This window comes from Ostrea edulis, chromosome 5 (assembly GCF_947568905.1).
Source record: "Ostrea edulis chromosome 5, xbOstEdul1.1, whole genome shotgun sequence".
NCBI lineage: Eukaryota > Metazoa > Mollusca > Bivalvia > Ostreida > Ostreidae > Ostrea > Ostrea edulis.
The window spans coordinates 70,804,304-70,819,926 of NC_079168.1; the positions used below are offsets into that span (position 1 = coordinate 70,804,304).

Genomic DNA, 15,623 nt, shown 5'->3' on the forward strand with positions numbered 1-15,623 from the left:
AATCTTTTATAGCATTTGGGAGTAAGACATTACAAACTGAAATTTCAGACTCCATTGCAAGAAGAAGAAGTCGTGAAAGCTTTGACAGACAAATCTAATACACTGGACACGATGATTATCACAACAATTCTAAGTGCAAGGAGCACTAATGCCCTCGGGGACTTTGAGGTGGATTACGTGTACGATCCTGCAGCAGTTGCACTAGTGGAAGAGTAAGACATGTGGTTTATTGATCGTTGTAACTTAATGGGTCTGAAAAAGAATATATACTGAACGTGATATACAAAACTTAATATACAGAACGTAAAATACAGTACATAAAATACAGAACGAAATATACAGAACATAAAATACAGAATATAAAATACAGAACGTAATGTACAGAACAAAATATATAGAACATAATGTACAGAACAAAATATACAGAACATAAAATACAGAACGTAATATACAGAACGTAATATACAGAACATAATGTACAGAACGTAAAATACAGAACGTAATGTATACAACATAATATACAGAACGTAAAATACAGAATGTAATGTACAGAACATAAAATACAAAACATAAAATACAGAATATAAAATACAGAACGTAATATACAGAACGAAATATACAGAACGTAAAATACAGCATGTACCATATAGAAGGTAAAATACAGAACGTAATGTACAGAACGTAAAATACAGAACGTAAAATATAGAATGTAATGTACAGAACATCAATACAGAACGTTATGTACAGAACATAAAATACAGAACATAATGTACAGAACGTAAAACACAGTACATAAAATACAGAACGTAATATACAGAAGGTAATATACAGAACATAATGTATAGAACGTAAAATACAGAACATAAACTACAATTGGAGACGAAAGCTGAGCTGAATAGTGTAGATATTGCTGCATATAACTGATGCTTGTATCAATATCCACATAGTTGATGTATATTGAAATCTAGTTAATGTCGTACCACATACATGTAGCTGATATATACAGATATATACTTTAAAATGTGACCCCACATAGCTGATGTATACAGAAATCTACTTATGCCGTTCCACATAGCTGATGTATACAGAAATCTACTAAATGCCGTTCCACATAGCTGATGTATACAGAAATCTACTTATGCCGTTCCACATAGCTGATGTATACAGAAATCTACTTAATGCCGTTCCACATAGCTGATGTATACAGAAATCTACTTAATGCCGTTCCACATAGCTGATGTAAACAGAAATCTACTTAATGCCGTTCCACATAGCTGATGTATACAGAAATCTACTTAATGCCGTTCCACATAGCTGATGTATACAGAAATCTACTTAATGTGATATACGAGGGTTGTCCCAAAATTCCGTGGACTGGGCTTATAACTTTTTAAGTATCGATTTAATTTTATAAAAACTGCTATATATTACCAAATATATCATTGTGGACCAGTACCCAAAATTTCAACTTGTACTTCACCTAGCCATTTTTACAGGCAATTACATCGCTTGGGGTCGAATTTATTATTAAAGAATAAAGGTATAGAACTTTAAATCTATGGTAAAAGCAATAAACCAATGAATATAAAATTCAACTTTGTATTCATATATATTGATACATAATTAATCTACATTTTTTTGTTGTTGTTTTTTTTTTTTTGGATTTTATTTATGATTGGCTAAAAACTGTAACAATAATAATAATATCATTCAATTTTAACAAAATGAGTGTTTCAATTACAAATTGCACGTCAATCTTGTATTTTTGACATTCAAAATTAAAATGCGAATAACTGTAGGAGCAACTAATAAACAAAACAAAATGGTGGCGTCCATATGGATCACAATTTATTTTCACGTATGTAGAGATTATCTCCACTCATTTGCTGATTTTCTCTTTTTTCCCCTTTTACATACTTTACGTTTTATTTTTAGAGCCTTGCTTCGCATACTCGCCTTTGACCCGTCCGATCTTCACTCGGTATAAATCTAGTTCTTAATGTAATTTCACATTAGTGATGTCAACAAAGATTCATTCAACAATTACCTTAGGATATCTTACATTTTCGTGTACTTTTTTTAAAAAAGCAGATATATCGTTCATGTACCCATATTACAATTATTTTAACATTGTCTTTTTTAAAGCTTGGTTCAACAGCGAAATGGTACTTAATGTTGTCAATTTTACAGAGTACTTTCATCCTTTAAAGTAGATTCGATGTAACAGTTACGTTTTATTCTATTTCAGATTTAAAGAAGATTTACAAAACATTAGTAAAAGGATTCGTAAGAGAAATGGGAAGTTGAATAGAAAGTATGAATATCTATTGCCAGAGGAAATCCCAAATTCCATCAGCATTTAATTTTGAAGGGTTTATCCTGATATAAGTGATTCACTTACAGAGGTTTCAAGACTGATGTGGTCAGTCAACAGGGACAGGGGATTGTTCCACCCATCTGACCTACTACTTGCACCATTCTATCGCGTGCGTGTGTTCATCTTTTCCATTTCTTTTTTAAAATTTGGTTTGGTTTTACTGTAGGCTCTCGATCTTCAAGCAATAGGGAATACCGGAACTATTATTAATCTCTGATTCCGTCACGGTTTTGATATTTAGTGTGTCCGACGAGAACCTCGATCGTTTTCTGCGTTAACGTGGGCAACTTTTCATTAGTACATTAACTACATGCATTAGATAATATTATGCGAGTTCAGGCACTTAGCATTGTTTTTGTAAGGGGGGGGGGAGTTGTCTTCATATAGCAGGACAACAACGAGTAGTCAATGGCGTTAATAGCGCCTTTAGTACAGTGTGAAGAAATGACAAAAAATGTAGCACTTTTGCACATTTTACATCCTACTGCTTTTGTTTATGTGCCCTTTATTCCTTTATCGAAGGTCGGGGAAGGGGCATATTGTTTTTGTCCTGTCTGTCCGCCCGCTCTTCTCTTTGTCCTAAACTCTAACGTTGCTGATAAATTTGAATGGTGAGAGATAAGGTTCTCATAATTCATATATGCATTCCTTGTAACAAGACCCCCCCCCCCCCCCCCCCCCCGTTTTAGACCTTGTTTCTTGTACATCTAGTTTATAAAGCTTTACAGTAAAGATTTACAGTAGCTACTTGTTTACAGGTTTATAACTTCCGCTATTAGCTTATTTAGACTGCATTCAACAAAACTTAATTACTTACTGGTATGGGGACTCTTTCACATATAGCAGATATTCACTTCAATATCATTTTTCATGACATCGCTTGAAATCGTCATGCATGTCAAAATATGTTAACTAATAAGTTTTCAAGTTTGTTTTTCTGAAACAATATTTTCATTATGGTACATACTAAGTATGTTAGCCCTCTTCATTTCGACAACAGGTTTACATTGTTGTAAATAAATCTATAATTAGCTTCAGTTATGCGCACTCTAGTTTTCCTGTGTACTTATATCACAATTTCACTATTTATATTTTATTGTGTTATGTGGTTACTTCAGGAGATTGAGATATTGAAATAAAATCTATTTCAATCTGCTATCCTATTTGGGATTCATTGAATTAGTTTTTAAAAATTTTGATAGTATGGATGTGTTAACCTTCTAACCTAAAATCAAACAGCTCGATAACGTAGACGGCAGAACTCTTGCTTAATGAGCTAGAGTGTGAATTCGACTCCCGGCCAGGACAGACCTGAGTTGTTCAGATAGGAAGTGACTTGTAAACGATGAACATTTTATCAACACGATCAATGAAAGCTGTCGTTGCGGTTTCGGAGATTATTTTAAAACCCGAGGTCCCTTGGTTATCCATTGTTGATGGCCATGCTATATGTGTGTAAGAAGGAATGTTTGTCAAGCAAAGGGCTGTCAATTTATAAGTTTGACAATCTAAGAACATCTGATATATACAGTGGCGGGTCTAAAAAGGAGTTAAGGAGATTGCAACACCCACCCACCCTTGGTTGAATAGATTATTTTTCAAAAAATGTCATTTTTGGCATTTTAGGGTCTTCACCTCCTTTCTTGAACACAAAAGTACATGAACAAACTTGGATCGCAACCCTCCTTTGAACATTTTCTGGATCCGCCACTGCTTAGATATCTGGATCAATGGGGGTAGAGTGATCCAGATGTTGATGTACGTACAGTAAAGCGATCAGTGGTAGAGGATTAAATAACGCGTGCTAGGAAGAACGTGCGTTATGTCCATAACCCAACCGTAAAGGTGTTTATTTCTGTTACATGTACATAGCAAAATGCATAGGCATGTTCATGTACCTGATGATTATAACGTTTCAGAATACATATGAAGTCAAGTCACCGGCAGGTGTTTGACACTCTAATTTTTTATCTCCAATATCTGATGCACTCCAAAGTAATAACGGACAAAGGCGGCAGATCCCTCTTTACCGAAGCAAGTACAGTTTATAAGTAACTATTAAATGAAATTAGCATTAACAGCAGTGGTTACGCGTGTAAATTCTGTGTTAATACACTTAATCATATTCTCAAACTTGATGAGGAAATTCGGGGTAAAGTAGATGTGTTGAAATCTGGAAGACTAGAGTTGATCGGACAATTATCTAAAGTGAGCGGCGTGGTTACGAATATTATATGATACATTTATTACAACAGTGAAGTCAACAAAGAAGCGTCCATTAGTTACAACGGCTCAAAAAGTGTCCAGTTTGTTTTGAATCCGCAATCCTCTGATTATTCCGCTACAAGCACGTAATGGCCTCCAACTGATTTTCTTTCCACCAAAACAATTCGTGGAAGCTCACCGATTGGTTGACTAATGAACATAAATATTCATGAAGTCGAGGACTTTTTTAACCATACAGCCACGGCATTTGACGTAGTGTAAACGGAGAAAATAGGTGTGGCTTGCGACGATGTGTGCATCTACTCTAAACAAATGTACAAGAAAAGGTTTTATTATATCACTGTTAACCATTATCCTCTATCAATACCGACTTTTAAACTTTTTATGGAAGTTGATTAATTTTCCCAGAATTGAATACGTTGTATTAGGCGTACAACGTATCGCTCACACAGTGTAGGAGGGATGGAGGTTTGTAGAATGTATATATGGTGTCGAGCGACGATCGGGTACTTGCCGGTGAATTGACTGAAGACCGGAATCAGATACCGGTATTTCATTTTTTATCTTCTATACGGCTAATATCTTAATATATTTGTGTCATAGTGCAGATTAGGCTATCAAAATGTCCCATTAGTATCCTCTCAGAGTACATATCGGACCTTGACCACTCAGCATAAAAATATTATCATTAATGAATGTGATCGATATTCGATGAGTCAATTTTCCCTGTCAGCTCGAAATAAAAGACACTTTAATTGAGAGTAGACATTAACGGCAAACTGACAACTCAACTGTATGACAAACGGGATGATTTCAGCTTCTCACCGTCAACTTACCATATTTATGTAGCAATATTCCATTATCACCTGCATATGCCGTGTGGTGTTTATATCTCTCAACTGATTCGATACGCAAGAGCTTGTTCTGCGTATGGTCAGTTTTTAAATCGAAGCAAGCTACTGACAAACAAGTTGATGGTACGGATGTTTCAACAGTCTCGATTAAAGTCAGCAGTTCGCAAATGATATGGTAGTTATAACGATCTAGTTTGCAAATACAACCTATCATTGGGTCAACTGCTGTCTGCTGTGTTTCATACCTATTGTTAGACCATTCTTGGCACACTGATTCTGACTACGGATAACTCCGTTTACCTGATCAGGATATAGGGCTCACGGCGGGTGTGACCGGTCGACAGGGGATACTTACTCCTCCTGGGGACCTAATCCCACCTGTGGTGTGTCCAGGAGTCCGTGTTTACCCAACTACATGTATCTATTTTGTATTGCTTATAGGAGTTGTAGGATTGATCGCTGTTCGTTATCTTCAGCTTTCTCCAACATTTCTTTTGAATATTTATCATTACCTTTGTTTGTATACCTCTCTAAATTACTGATGTTGATGTTGCTATTTTGAATACGCCAAACTAGAACGAGGATATCAGATAAAGATACTGATTCATCGATGTAGAGTGCATTACAGAGACAAGCAATTGTTCATTTAGATGTTAATTATATTTTTTGACTTTGGGTGGTAGTCTTAACAATTCTATATTGATTGATACTTATGTCCACTTTAGAACAGCAAGTAACTAAATTAATGTTCTCTATGTACATGTACATATAGGACTGTGGTGTTTCTAAAATACTTCCAACACATCGACTTTTGATTTGACTAGGTTGAAGCTAGTAGCCACTAACCAGCAGTCAATAAGCCCGTATTCATCATCGTACTGGGAGAACTCATTCGATCACCCCAAATTTAATCATTAGAAAGATCTGAAACGTGGTCCCACTCTCGGGGAACCCCACGTGGTACCCCTACAACCACAACGGGGGGCAGGGAATGATAATCCAAGGGGTCCCCTAACTGGTGTTATGTTCAATTATTTAAGTTGTTATCAATCTTCATTATGACCCTACATGTATATGGCACAACATTAGAAATTTTCAAGTAAACCCAACTGTCTTCAAGAATCAAACTTGATAAAAAAAAGAAAAGTATTTATTAATTGTTTGAAAAATTATCAATTTTAATCGATTGTTTGCTAATGTTTTGTATTCCGTCTGAGTACTCTCAGTACTTTGATGAATTGTCTTATTGGCTGCTGGTTAGTGGCTGTTAGCTTCAGTCTAGTTTTTATTTCAGTTGTTTCTCAACATGTGTTGCACATATAAGAATATTTACCACACTTCTACAGCTATTAATACAAGTCAATAAAGTCAGAATAATATCACAATTTACTAATTTGCATAGTCACTATAAAAAAATTTCGTATGATGGTTTTTAAATATTAAAAAATATCAAAGCTCTGACGTATGGGCGGATTTTTCTCCTTTATCTATTTCTGATAAGAATATACCTGTTTCCATAAAGTGAAAAATTCTTTTGTTTTCATTTACACTCGAAAATTGGAAGTGTAGATTTACTGAACTCCCTGCAGAGCTTCAGTTGAATAGTGCGCGGAGTTTCACAGGAATAGTGCGTTATCCGGTAATAAAGGAGCCCGGTAAGCACGTCTCACAACAATATGCTCTTTTCACGTCATCTGAGTTATTCGGTAAGCATTTCTCACAATATGCTGTTTTCATGTCATCTGAGTTATTCGGGTGAGATTTCTCACAACAATATGCTGTTTTCACGTCATCTGAGTTATTCGGGTGAGATTTCTCACAACAATATGCTGTTTTCACGTCATCTGAGTTATTCGGTAAGCATTTCTCACAATATGCTGTTTTCATGTCATCTGAGTTATTCGGGTGAGATTTCTCACAACAATATGCTCTTTTCACGTCATCTGAGTTATTCGGGTGAGATTTCTCACAACAATATGCTGTTTTCACGTCATCTGAGTTATTCGGTAAGCATTTCTCACAATATGCTGTTTTCACGTCATCTGAATTATTCGGGTGAGATTTCTCACAACAATATGCTCTTTTCACGTCATCTGAGTTATTCGGGTGAGATTTCTCACAACAATATGCTGTTTTCACGTCATCTGAGTTATTCGGTAGGCATTTCTCACAATATGCTGTTTTCACGTCATCTGAGTTATTCGGCTGAGATTTCCGTGTGTCCTTCCGTCGTCGTTGATTTTGAACATTTTTAACTTCTCAAAATATGCATGATTAATTTCCACCAATGTTGTTATGGAACATCCTTTGGTTGATTGATTAATTGTATTGATTGAAGGACCCCACTGGAAATAAACCATAATGCTTTCGTGGATTATCCTTGGCATAGGCATATAGTTATATTAATTTATTAACTGTGCTTTTAAAGTCAAATTGCTGTTAAAGTTTACCCTTTTATCTTATGTATTTAACAACAACTTTTATTTTAACTATGTGTTCCTCTGTGATATTGTCTTGTATTTATATTGTATATGTGCCTATTCCTAAATAAATAAACTAAACTAAACTAAAAACAAAATCTTGCTTAACGTCTCGCATGGGAATTTTCACTCATATGGAGACGTCACCAAGACCGGTAAAGGGCTTCAAATCTAGGCCTATGCTCGGCGCTTACGGCCATTGAGCAGTGAGGGTTCTTTAGCGTGCCACACCTACTGTGACACGCATCCCTTTTTAAGGTCATCTCTGAGGACCCGTGACATTCACACCTAATGCCGAGCGTTTGGCGATGGAACATCCTTTGGTTCCTGCCAGTAGAATGATGAACTTCTATCCCACTGATAGCATGAAAGAATGAGATTGTATCAAAATATAATGTATGATCTATAACACTTGACCCAAGATGATTAAAACACGTGACTGCAATTTTTATCTCAGGTTTTACCATTGCACATATAGTTTTTTTTATAGGGCGTTGCTAAAACGCGGAACGGAAAACGGAATAGAGTTTAAAGCTGTATGGTCCGAATTACAAAATTTTTTTCCACCTCGTAAAAACGCTATTAAATCATTGCACGTATGTAGTTATGAGACTGTATGACATATCATAAATTATTTCACTTGTTTTAACCAAAATTATTTGATTTTAAATCGATGTTTACAAATAACCGCGTCACTCTGCCATTCCAAGTGACACTCACGTGACCAGTTCAAACTTTCAGATCATCGGTGGTCTTATCTGTGTAAAACTGTGTATTTTGTTACAACAGTACCGTGCCATAAGTTGAATAGAAATAAAAATATCAAATACCTCTTAGTAATTCGTTGTTTTACGCTCTTTCAGCCTTAAAACTAGATAGTTGCGTATGAGTTGATACATCATGTTGGGATTCCCCTGATGCGCGTGGGTCTATTTATAGATATCTAACACTGTATAATGTATGCGTTATCTTGAACACCTCGGAACTTTCACCGAAAACACCGTGTTTTGGGTGAAAGGCCCGAGGTTTTCCGGATAATTTATATATGTACCACACTATATTTATTTTTTAAATCATAACATTCTCACAGTTTTATTTTACATGCAGATGTTTTCAAGCATGCAATTAAGGGAAAGTTAATAACTTTATAAAGTAATTAATCTGCTTTAAAGTAATTATGTTAAAAAATAATACATGAACATCGGGTCATACAGTTTTAAGAATTAAAATGATTAATATAGCTAAGATAACACCAGAATTCGGAAGAAATTACTTTATTATGATTAAAATCTAAATTGTGGGAATTTGTTTACAAGCGGTAAAACAATTTTATCTTAAAATTCTGCATCATAAATTGATTAAGCGAAGTTAAACGTCTGTATAAGAATTTACAAAGCGTTTTACAAGAATTTTGAAATGTCGGCATTGACAGATGTGTTAGCGAGCAGCGACACCTATGAGACCAGGGTAGAGAAAGGAAAGAACACACGTACTTTATATGCCCCCCCCCCCCCCCCAATGACAAAACGTCATTAACGCACATTTACATGTATATGTAAATTTACATATAATGCAGTGTATGTGTGTACCTACAACAGGGAAGTGTGGTATGTATATAACTAAGACAATTCATGATCTTATTAAGTCAGTAAGTTAAAAATCTTGTGTTTGAAATATCATTTTTTAAGTAATAGAGACGTTGTGACCGCAGCACTCCAATCCTAAATAGGGAGGACTTCTAGCAGTTTATTTTTAAACTATATACTTGAATCTTAATATTTAGATTAATGATTAAATGACTTTTTAATTCCATTCAAGCATAAATTGTCGGTTAGCCTTTTACCTATTTCATATCTGTTAATTTGTCATACTATGGATCGTAAACTTCATCTTAGTTTTCATTGGTTCTGTTTCAGTCTTTCTTTCCCACTGTATCTCTTCGGGTTCAACACTAATCCCTAGGATGTCAGTAAATGTACAAACTTTCTAATAAATTCATCCCAAATCCTTTATACACATCGGATTCGTTCGCTTTAAAGTTCATGTGATACATAATACATACACTTTACATGTATTATACCAGGTGTATATTAAAATTACGAATAAAAGCAAATCAGAAGGCTGTGTTGGGGGAAATTGTTGAAAAAATGTTTTAACTTTTACAATGTTGTTTTCGGGAGGGGGGCGGGGGCTTTTCTTCATTTAATATAAAATTTTGAAATTGAAGTCTTTTTCAGTATGATCATTTTTTTTATTACTAATTTTCATGGCAAGTTAATGATTTTAAAATACACATGCATTAGTATGAAGTATATCAAACGGTGCATTCTGTGGGTGACTACCCGCTCTCTATGTATTTCTGCTTCCTTTGTTCAAGATAAACCTTTTACTTTGCAAAATGCTGACCTCCTCATAATGTTATTGCATACAATATTTTCCGTTTTCCGTTCCGTCTTCCGTTTCATTTTCCGTTCCCCGTTTTAGCAACAGCCAGTTATACATACATTAAATGGATTAGTTTACTCCCAATATGATTACAGGTTTCTTATGGGCAATGTAGTTCGTGTCATTCAAATATGTGACAATTTCTGATTTCAATATAATTAGAAATAAAATAACACTAGTAGATCATTTTCAGCTCACTGCTTTCTCCAGCTTGGCTTGCTTAGAATGATCAGCTCTATCAAATAATGGAGAATCACAAATATCAATATTGTATAAATCATACTACACATTATTTTCATGAGGGATCTTTATCGTGCCACACTTGCTGTAACACGTGGCTTCGATATTTGCGGTTTCATCCGAAGGAACGCCTCATTTAGTCGCCTCTATAGACAAGCAAGGGGTACTGAGGACCTATTCTAACCCGGATCCCGGGAGGGGGAGGGGGGTACTGAGGACCTATTCCAAACCGGATCTCCCGGGTGGGGGGATACTGAGGATCTATTCCAACCCGGATCCCCGGGGGTTACTGAGGACCTATTCTAAAACGGATCCCGGGGGAGGGGGGATACTGAGGACCTATTCTAATCCGGATCTCGGTTTCTTTATTTCTAGTTTTACATATGAGGCCAGTTAACAGGTTAACGCTAAGTTCATTTTTATTGAACAATATTGTAGATAAGTTCACCCATTTGATTTTTTTTCTCTCCTTGCACTGTCCAAACTGAGTGTCATACCCTCGATTACAGAGGAGTTACGTTTCATGACGTATTCCTCAAGTTTATTCATTTCATTCTGTGTGCTGACATTGGTGTTAGATTGTTTGTCATTGGCTAGCTGGCCCTGCATGATACGTATACTAGTTTTGCACCTGCTCAAACATGTACTGCAAAGCAACCTTCGAGAATTTTGCGGTTTCAACAACAAACTTTTCAAACTCTGTATGTTTTATTTTCACAACTCGTAGACCTAGGCCAGACGCGTTTTTCATTTACGTTCATGTTCAATGTTACAAAGTTTGCTTAATAACATCCTAGCGCAGCTGGCGCCCCCCCCCCCCTAAATTTTTCAAATTTAAGGTAAATCGCGGTATCTTGTTTCGGGAAATGTATTAAACGATAAAAGAAGCAATAATTTCTTCCACTCCCGGAGAAATAAATGACAAAATCCTTTGATTTCTTGAAATGCTTTATTGGGAGAACTTAATTTTTTCCAAAAAACCCTTAAAGTTTGGGTCATTTTATTAATTTCACCTTATCAAAATGATAGAAAATAGTACAAATGACTTAATAGGAGAAATATTTCAAGCCCCATAAAATCTGTAAAATCCAGGAGCTTCCGGGGGCTTTGCCCCCTGGACCCCCACCAGGGTTTCGCCTTGCACCCACTGCCTCATAAAGTGGCGCCCCCGTAACCACAATTCCTGGATCCGCCCCTGTAACTCATCCAGTTTTGCACGAATTTCAGTGGAAACCTGCACTTGATGTTATATGAAATACTAAAGTCGTACAGAACTACAGTTGTCTTAGCTATCACTTCATTTGCATGCATCTCGTGCCCTTTAAAGTAATTGCTCATGCTGTCATTGTGAAGCCTGTGAATGCTATCCTCATGGCTTACAGTATCACTGTTGTCATTACGCTGAATTTATGACGAGTCTCTAGAAGGTTTATGTTGCTGGATACTACGTGCACAGATTTGACTATGCTACATGCTGTCTAGATTGTGTACAAAAGAGGTAAAGATTTACAGTAATCTAAAAAAATATAATATATTAAGTCTCCTACCGGTGAAACTGAAAGGGACAGTCATTATTGGTTCCTCGTCGTCCGTCCGTCTGTCCGTCCGTTCCTCTGTCTATCAATCAGACTGTCCCATTTGGGTTTTCACACGTTTTTCTTTATACTATGCTATTGAGAGTATTTTGTTTACTACTGTGTGTTTACAGATCAAGCTTAAGTTTTAATCATTTCCTTGTCATTATGTAATATGTGTGATTATGAGGATAGTGTTCAATGCTTTCTACATCGTCCTGCTTTCTGAACGAAATGAGCCGCTAAATTGTTTGCACGCACTTAATGATGTACCAATAATTATTCAAATTCTTTTAAGGTAGTCCCACCCTCATGTGGCTTATCAATGTTAATGGTTGGAAGTGGAAAAACTGAATTAATTTCCAATCTATGTAGTTTGATTTAATCATTAACTAAAGGAAATGTGTATGGTGCCACCTTTTTAAAGATGTCAAATATAAAATAAAATAATAGATAAATAAAATAAATAACAAAAAACAAAAAAAACACCAAAACAAACAAAAATAACAACAACAACAAAAAACCAAACAGCAACAACCCAGAAGTATAGGTCAACATAAAAAAAATCACATATTTTAAACAAAATGATGAAAATCGAAACAAACTTGTTAAAACGAAAAAATGTTTGATGTCTTTAAAAAAAATGATGATTTATAAATATGTACATTGTATAAACTAACTGGATATTAGGGAAATCATTGTATATTAGACATCTACAATAAAGGAAATACCAACAATGGGAGTTATTACCCTAGATATTTTTCAAAGAATTAAAAATAATTGATTATTCATGGATATAAACCTTTTCACTTTCAATAGTTTACCCATTTTTATCCAATGAATAAAATTCCACCAAAAGATATATTTCTATCATGCGCAAAGTTTGATATGATCAAGATTTTCTATAAATCTTTAACATAGTAGAGCGTTCGCTTCGTAACCGAGAGGTCGTGAGTTCGAGCCCCGCTCGTGTCGTGGCCACATCACGCCTAAGACGTTTTAAAAAACAGGTAGTGATTGCTCCTTCGCCAAACGCTCGGCGTTCAGAAGTGAGAATCACGGGTCTTTCGGATATAACCTTTAAAACGAAGGTCTCGCGTATCGGCAGGTGTAATCACTGCTACGGCCCTGAGCGCTAAAGATGTTGCACGTCTCATGTCAATTTCCCTAAAGGTGTTACATGAAAGATCGAAAAATTTAAGTTATTCAAATGTATGATAAAACCAATTGAAACGTTAATTCAATAATTTTTGAAAATATGTTTAAAAGATGTGTATTGACAACATTAGCCAAAATATTTCGAGTTTAAATCAAGCAATAAGCGATTTATATGATCTTTAGCGTTAAAATGGAGGGGTATCCCCGAATTTCAGAAAAACTGCCTCCGTGAAACAAAATAAATTTAGCATGAACATGTTCTTCGAGTTTTCCTCTAAAAAAAAACCTGTCGCTTTCAAATTTTGTTTCACGAGGGCATTTTTTGTAAATTTAAAAAAACTCGAAACGACTTCACTGGTATTATTTTCAACTTCACCTGTACCTTAATTTTGTTTATAATTGTGTGGTGTACTGCGTGGTTCAGTGGATAAGGTCGTCGACTCTTAAATGTAAAGATGTTTTAATATTTAAAATGCCCGGGTTCGACTCCCTCATGAACACATTTTTTTTTTGGTTCATATTACGTTTTCCATCTAGATTTTTTTCTTACATGTAATTGAAACACGCTTCTAGTTTTTTTTTTTAAAAATGTTTCATGTCAAATCTCTGTTTATTACCATGCACCGAGTTTGAAATAAACTTTCAACCTGGATACTGCTTACTTTGTGAATAGGACTCTCAACAAACATGTCGAATACAGCATGCGATACCTGTGTTTTAATCGTCAAGGCTGCTAACGAGAACTTGTATGTTTTTTTCTGAATGAAAGTTGTTGACAAAGGCATGGCGCCTTTTACGAAAAACCGTTCTGAATTTCGCAAAGCTTTCAATTGGAAGAAAACCTTTAAGGCCAAACAAGGTAAATAACCGTTAAACAGTTTGAGTTTATATGTATTCCAGTAACAAATTGCTATGTTGAATCAATTTTTACAGGTGCATGTACTTCGAATAATGTTGAACTTTATTAATGCGTATTAAACTTCCCATATTTTGTTTTGTGACCAGAGTCGCGTACAGTTGCCCATTGTTGGTTGTAAAAAATAATACATACGAGTATAAGAGCTTTTGAACTGTAGTAGTATAGAATATTAAATATTTGATATACTCGTAACATGTAACCGTATACATTGTATCTGATATTCGGGAAAAAAGAAGACAATTTAATTTTCACGATTTCAAAAATTATCTTTAGACTACATGTATAATGTATTGACACATAAAATGTATTAGGCTCGTCACTAGTACTGGGGAATCCTTCAGGTATTTAAATGGCAAATACGCAATGAGTATAAATATGAATGAAGGTTAGTTCTATGTCACGAGTGCTGGCACGGAGCTCCGATTGGGGAAAATTCCCGCTTCGGTGCAACACCCTCTTTGTGATACTTCACCTACAGCTGGTGACGTCTCAATATGAGTGAAAAATTCTCCACAGGACGTAAAAACAACAAATCAATCAATAAATAAATGGAATAGATGATTTGACAATTGATGTTGATAATCTTTGCTGTTTCATCGGGTTATGAAGGTAGCTAGCATTGCAGAAAAAATACGCGGGTTATGTAAAAAAAAATCTGCAATGATTGCTACCTTCATCACTCCATGAAACAACAAGGATAGACATTTTATTGTTCATATTTATATTTTTATGTATTTTAAAATATAAACTAGATATTGAATACTAAAATACCATATGGTTGACCCATTCACTACATTAAACAAACAGCCAATGTACCCTTTACCCTTGATGACGCTCCATATATGGTAATGATTACACAGACAGGTGGTACTAAAAATCTAGATCGAAGTAGTTTGCAACAAACATGCATTCATTGTATAATGAAAGCAATGTCAATTTGAAAAGAAATATAAGAGAAAAGATTCAGTGAATGTAAATATTAGCTCATATTTAAAACTAGCAATGTTCTCATTGGTACCAATGGCGGCCAATGGTAAATGCGACTTTTGTAGTATTATGAAAATTGTGAACATATCCAAACTAAGATAAACTCTTTAGTACGCCTGGTTTGCCGCGTACAGGTTTTCGTGTGAGTGTGTTTCCATTTTCTGAGATACTCGGCAGTGTCATAAATCACTGTGATATACTTTTATGAGATAGTTGTCGGCCCTTGAATTACAGCATCCTTCTTTGAGACACTTGTCGGTCCTTGAAATACAGTATCCTTCTATGAGGTACTCGTCGGTCCTTGAATTACAGTATCCTTCTATGAGATACTCGTCGGTCCTTGAATTACAGTATCCTTCTATG

General features: G+C 35.4%; 1 protein-coding gene and 2 long non-coding RNA genes across 4 annotated transcripts in view; 1 reads left to right on the top strand and 2 right to left on the bottom strand.

Moving 5' to 3' along the window:
* LOC125652929 (uncharacterized) overlaps positions 1 to 6,027 on the bottom strand; it is a 6,533-nt gene extending 506 nt beyond the window's left edge. The window contains exons 1-3 of the long non-coding RNA XR_008803051.1: positions 5,970 to 6,027; positions 4,276 to 4,907; positions 1 to 252 (exon numbers count right to left, since the gene is read on the bottom strand). The exon at positions 1 to 252 is cut by the window's left edge and continues 506 nt beyond it. This is a non-coding gene — a long non-coding RNA (uncharacterized LOC125652929). The remainder of the gene's footprint in view (positions 253 to 4,275; positions 4,908 to 5,969) is intronic.
* Positions 6,028 to 6,266: 239 nt separating this feature from the next.
* Positions 6,267 to 13,268, bottom strand: LOC130054743 (uncharacterized). Its single transcript, XR_008803050.1, has 2 exons — positions 12,170 to 13,268; positions 6,267 to 7,802 (listed from the first exon to the last, which is right to left on the bottom strand). It is a non-coding gene; the product is annotated as an uncharacterized LOC130054743 (long non-coding RNA).
* Positions 11,904 to 15,623, top strand: part of LOC130054742 (allene oxide synthase-lipoxygenase protein-like) — a 33,306-nt gene continuing 29,586 nt past the window's right edge. Inside the window, exon 1 of one of the 2 annotated variants that reach the window (XM_056165387.1) lies at positions 11,904 to 12,120. The gene's annotated coding sequence lies outside the window, so the exon portion shown is untranslated. The remainder of the gene's footprint in view (positions 12,121 to 15,623) is intronic. The other variant, XM_056165389.1, reaches the window with a different exon arrangement.